The 6000-nt window shown below is 41.7% G+C and overlaps 1 long non-coding RNA gene across 1 annotated transcript; it reads right to left on the bottom strand.

Moving 5' to 3' along the window:
* Positions 1–217: 217 nt before the first annotated feature.
* Positions 218–5351, bottom strand: LOC131554820 (uncharacterized). Its single transcript, XR_009274434.1, has 3 exons — positions 4303–5351; positions 1710–1856; positions 218–828 (listed from the first exon to the last, which is right to left on the bottom strand). It is a non-coding gene; the product is annotated as an uncharacterized LOC131554820 (long non-coding RNA).
* Positions 5352–6000: the final 649 nt, after the last annotated feature.

The following is a 6000-nucleotide window of genomic DNA, read 5'->3' as shown; positions in this document are numbered from 1 at the left end:
TAAAAATTAGGAAATGGACCAACAGAACCAGGGACTCTTCAAATACCATGGAAGTAGTATATTGGTTGCCCCTTTCCCAGTTTTAAAGCTGAGATCATGGGAAATCGAAACCAACTACAATACCACCATCTTTACTTTTGAAACGTGTACTTTTATTCCCACATACTATTCAGCTTTTTATTGGCAGTGTCACTTCTGTGGCCACAGTTGTGCCAGGCACAAGGAGTATGTATTGACAGGATAGGAGGGAGAGACAGAGAGAAACTGAGAGAAAGTTTAAGCTAGGTTTTAGGAAGAAAAATCTGTACTGTGAGAATGGTGAGGCACTGGAACAGGTTGCCCAGAGAAGTTGTGGACTCTCCAACCCTCCAGGTGCTCAAAGCCAGGCTGGATTTGGGATTTGAGCAATCTGGTCAAGTGGAAGGGGTCACTGTTCATAGCAGGGGATGATCTTTAATTTCCCTTCCAACCCAAACCAGTCTAGGATTCTATGATCTGTCCTGTCCGTTTCCTAAGGCAGAACTTTCTCCTGGTACTCCTTTGGTACTCTTGTGAGCAGATCTTGAGGCTGCTGTATGAATTGCACAGTGCTTCTTCATTGCCTTTAGCAACTGTGGTAACTGCAGGGAAGGCCTTTTGGTCCCCAAAACTCATCTTAAAAATGGGAGAGGAGTAAAGGTAGTGCAAAGAAATCTCTCAGAGAAAGGGAGGGTTTGAAACTGAAATCCCAGGCTTGACTTACTTTGGAAATGCAAGTATGTTTTCCTCATGTTTGTTATTGATTTTGTGCCCTGATGACCAAATGAATAAAAAAATTCCCTTCAAAACCTGTTGGAGAGAACCTTGATGTCAGGAATAGCATGCTAAATTATGCTCTGGATAGCCTCATGACAAGGGTATACTAGGAAGATTCCACCTGCCAGGCACTCACTATATGTCAATGATAACCTAGATTTCTTAGAATACAGCTTCTATCTTAAAATATAATTTTAATGTTGAAAGCATTTATTCTTTGCAAATTCAGTTCAATTTTGTCTGCTTGGCTTGGATGATAAATTTCCAGCCTCCACAATCAAGCATTTATTAGAATTGTAATCTAGTTATTTTAACCTGGAAAGGGATTTAGTAATCTCTAAAAATTGCTGATCTCCTTAGGCAGGGCCAAAGATGACACTGTCTTTCAGGTAAACTTCCTGTTGAAATGAAAGGCAGTTTCACGTGTGCAAGGGCTACAACGTGTGCTCGGGCTCTGCACTGCTGTTAGGCTGCTGGGTTAAAAAGCTGACATGTCTAAACTGGGATTAAAGGTCAAAGAAGTCTGTGCTGGATAACATTGTCACAACATTTTAGTTTTTTGTAAGATTACACCAGAAATAGTTGTTTGTTATTAAATCATTTGACTTTTACTTCACTGGGGACTGCACTAATTTATAAATTGTAGCAGCTGCATTTTTGCATTTTCCCAGCTGCTACCATGTATTAAATTTGGAAATCCTCTCGCGCAAATGAAAACACTGTGTTAATCTTTTTGAGAGCATTAGATAGGCAAAACTATAGTTTTTGCTTAAGGAAAATGTGCTAAAAAGTATTTTCACCCTCTCATTTATTCAAAGTTGAATCTTCCTTTATATTCTGCCATTGGGTCACATCACAGGCATGTCTAAGGATCTTGGTGGTCTTTTCAAGAATGACATATTCTATAATCTCACCACTATCTCTAAGTAGTGTTCACAGTAAAAGCAGCATTGGAGTAGTGGCAGAAGCTGAGTCTCTTTCACGGGTCACAGAGGGTATGAGAGTTATCCCCTTAATGCCTCAACTCACTGTCCTGCTGGCACCTCGTGTTCTGGAAGTCTCTGGACAAAGAGGGCAGGAACACAAAACAGTCAAACCACTTCCTAGACAAGGTGGAAGAATGCTGCATCATATGTAATTTTAATAGGTAAATTCATCTCCCATAGAGTGATTTTTTTGCTGCCATCTGCAGATGTGCTTATAAGATGGACATGGACAAAATTGTTACCAGAAAATATATCTAGTTATTATTGCCTGTTAATCCCAGCAGGCTGCACTGCTATAAACTGAAATGTCTGTCTAATCAACTGAAACTAATTAAATAACAGCTTTCAAAGTCATATTGATTCAGCTTTACAATTCCTCCACTTCTGTAACAAGATAATGCTAAGCTTAATTTTTTCGTATAACCACAGGAGAAAAGGGCTTCCAAAACCGATAATAAAGTAAAAAAAAAAAACAACAAACCCCAGCTAAGGTTTTTGAGTGCCAGACATGCAAGTATTGATGGAGAAGAGCATTTTCTTCTCTCTCAGGAAACTTCCTACCAAGAGTTCCCTCCACTGTTTGAGATAAAATTTCTTGGTAAAACATGAAAGAGTTTGAAGTTGGTGTAATGTTTGGGAAAATTTTACATGTTTTTTCTTGAACAAAAATCCATCTTCATCTCAGACCTCGCTTGCTGGGCAGTAACTAGTGGGGAATAATGCCAGCTAACAGAGAGGAAAGGGTCTAGTGGAACAAAATTTCAATTTAGAGCCCTGAGAGTATAATAAACAGAGGACTCTGCCATACAGGTTTGCTGCTTCCACAGGTCAACATTGCAGAGGGATAACTGGCAAAAGAGTGCTTAAAGCTCCTCCAGAAATGTGTGTTTTTACCTTAAAACCGTGGGCAGTAGGTAGGGACAGGCTATGACATTTCTGTGCAGAGGATCATGCGCTTGTGTAAACAGGGAAGGTCTGATGACAGTGGTGCAATAAACGGTGTAGTTTTTGTAGGGTGCCAGCAGACCAGAAACAGACAAAAGATGGCTTAATAAGATCAATTCTTTCCTCACCCTAATAAAATTTATTCTCATAAAGAGGTTACTTTTTCAAGTGGCAAAAAATTAAAGGAAATATCAAAGTAGAAATCTCCACAGCTTGCACTTCTAGAAATATAAATAAAGCATAAACACGTAATATATAATAAAAATATAAAATATAACATGATATACAATACAAAATGTATCCTTTATCTCATGTTATATGATGTATATTACTTATCACATATATATCTTTAAATGTGTTGAATACATTAATAGTATATGTCAGATATATTACTGTAACAGTATATAACATGTATTATATATTTAATTTCTACATTCTGGAAGCACATTTTAGGACCAGACTCAACAAGGGAAGAATCAACCAAAATTCAGCTGAATGTGCAAACAAGGGGAGCTGAAAGATTTTTCTCTGATATTTCCTTTAAGTGACAAATGCTGTAAAAATCTATTTTTATTCTTAAAGTGAACCTTAAAGAATTAACTATCCAGTAGAAAATAAGCATGCCATTCTAAGGTCCTATGAATATGGGTGATGCAACTTGTTTTCTGGAAAAATCTATTTTTCCCCTCAGGAGGGGACTGGGCCCACATGCAGCTCAAGGCAAAGGCATCTTGGCAGGCAAGCATTTCCCTGGCCATTCACAAAAGCCCCTTTGGTGCTGTGGATCAAGACAAAGGGAAGATGATGTGCTAAAACATGGAATCTCTAGAAAAAGGCAGAGTGAGTATCCAGGATGCTGAGGAAATGTAAGAAATCCACATCAGACCCTTCTGGGCTAATAGAACACACCCTGTGCTTTTTGGGATGCAGAATGTCATACCTCTTCTGCAGTTTGGTACTTAATGTCTTTTCTTATAAAATATTAGGGCATTCAAACCTTTATTTAAAAGCTCTGACAATGCTGTAGAACGTTAACATTCCCTTCAGAGCTTTTTAAAGGTAAGATTTCATTTTCAAATCAACATTTCCTTGCTTACTTGTAAAGAGAGGAGATGGATGTTTCAAGCCATATTCCAGCTGCTACCTACTAGTGCTGTGTTACTAGGCTAAGAAGACAGCTTTTTTCCCAAGCCTCTTTGATTTATATCATATACTTAAACACTCATTATGAGTGAAGCCCAGAACATGAGTCTTCCTCCATATCAGACTGTTTCAACAATTAGCCTGTAGAGTCATGCCCCCATTCTCAGTTTAACATGTCAGTGATTCATGCTGTATGGCAGTGCAGGAACCGCAACAGGCAGGACAGGCACAGACACTGCACCACACACAGCCTCCAGCTGACAGAGCCCTGGCTCTCTCCAGGCTACCCCCCCCAGCATGAGGCTGTCATCTCCTCATGGGCCTGCCCTTGTCCTGCACCTCCAGCCTGCAAGCCTTCATCTCTGAGGTGTGGCCCCACAGTTCCAGCCTCACAGGAGGGCTGCACTTGGCACAGGAGATGGGGAGCACTTACCTGAGGAAATCATCAGAAACAGAGTTTAAAGGGAAGACAGGAGAGGCTGGGCTGACTGGACATGTGGACAGAGCAGGACTCCAACAGCACCAGCTCCATTTTCCCTCTGTTTTACTCCTGTTTTCCTGTGCTCGTTTCTCCTCAGTATCACTTGCTCCCTTGCTTTCACCACCTTTGCTCCTTTCTCTAGACATACCATCCAAAATGCTCTTTCCCAATAGAGAATCTTGTTCCTGCAGGCAGTTCTTCCCCATCTTTCAAGTGTCCTGGGCAGAGTCTCTCCCATGGACTCATCTTGAGGGGTCTCTCTCATGGGGTGGCTGCTCCCATTGACAACCAGGAGGGGCCAGGGCAGGGAATCCACTGGCCCCAGTCGACTTCATGGAGTTCACCTCCCATTCCTACCATGGGCCTCCCTGCTCCTTCTGCAAGCCTTTTTTTTAATCACAGAACCCAACAAACTTTTGAGTAGACCCAGTAGAGTGTATAAACACACTATGGCCATGTTTGTCTTGGCTGGTCCTCGAGGAGCTTTATGTCTCAATGTTCTGCTCTCTGGAAGAAGGCAGTCAGCAACCCTGAGACTGAGACCCTTTCAGGGAGTAGGGAACACTTTGTTCATGCCAGTCAGGTGCAGATGTTTGAGTTAGACCCACAGCAGCCAGCCCACAGTGGTTTCCTTTGGAGAGCAGGACCAGCTTGTGATCCCTCTGGGCAGAAGAGTAGGGGAAATTCCACCAGAATCAGGAGAACGTGTGGGAAGAGGGTGGGCTGCTCAAAGGCAAAAATAAGGCTCCAGAAAAAGGCAGTAAAATCACTAAAAAACCCCCATGTCTTTTCATATAACTGGGAGGAAACAAAAAGTCCCTGGGCATCCTAAAAGCCTGCTATCAGGAGGTAGTTTTTGATAGGCTTTCAGTATTGATTAATCAGTTGCTGTGTTCATTTGAAGCAAAGCCTGCAGCTTGTTTAGGAGATGGCAGCATTGTAGCTTAGTAGTGTTCAAAATACCATATCACTATCAAGGCTAATTTAACAGTGATGAAATCAATAGGGTTCCTAGGGCTAGAAGTAGATGAGAAACATGGCTCATTACATGCTGCTCTAGTTCTCCAAGCAAAGAGAACAAGCATGCAGTAGGGTGAGAGAAAACAGACTAGGAAACTGTGAAGTCCTGAAAAGGAGTCGGGTGCTTTTGGCTTGCTCCCCTGAAGAGGGATCCCTGAAACAGGGATAGAGAACTGGGAGAGGTTCCTTTCTATAGCTGACTTTCTCAGGTGTGCCCCTTGACTGGAATGTCCCTTTTTTGGCTGTTGTTGTCAACACTTGTTCACTTTCCCTTAATTCCCTGTCCCTCTACAAAACATACAAAATCCAAGTTCTCTACAAAGCTAAGTCTCTAGGCATATTGTCATTATAGTGCAAGAGTTTTATTGTCATTACATTGCAAGGGCTCCATATTGCTAGAGTCTCATACCTCTTTGATGTGTCTCGTAGGCAGCTCCTCTAGGCACTGACTCCTCCTTGTCCTCACAGCAGCCAACTGACTGCAGTTCCCCTCAGCCCACCAAGCCACTCTTTTATAACACTTTTCTTATTGGCTACAGCTGTGGCCTGTTCACATCAGGCCCAGTCCCAATCTATAGTAATTAGCTCAGCTGCAACTCTTTAGGGGGTAAAATTACTTTCTATACCACC

The sequence above is a fragment of the Ammospiza caudacuta genome, chromosome 2 (genome assembly GCF_027887145.1).
Source record: "Ammospiza caudacuta isolate bAmmCau1 chromosome 2, bAmmCau1.pri, whole genome shotgun sequence".
Taxonomy (NCBI): Eukaryota; Metazoa; Chordata; class Aves; order Passeriformes; family Passerellidae; genus Ammospiza; species Ammospiza caudacuta.
This window is presented reverse-complemented; position numbering and strand designations above follow the sequence as displayed.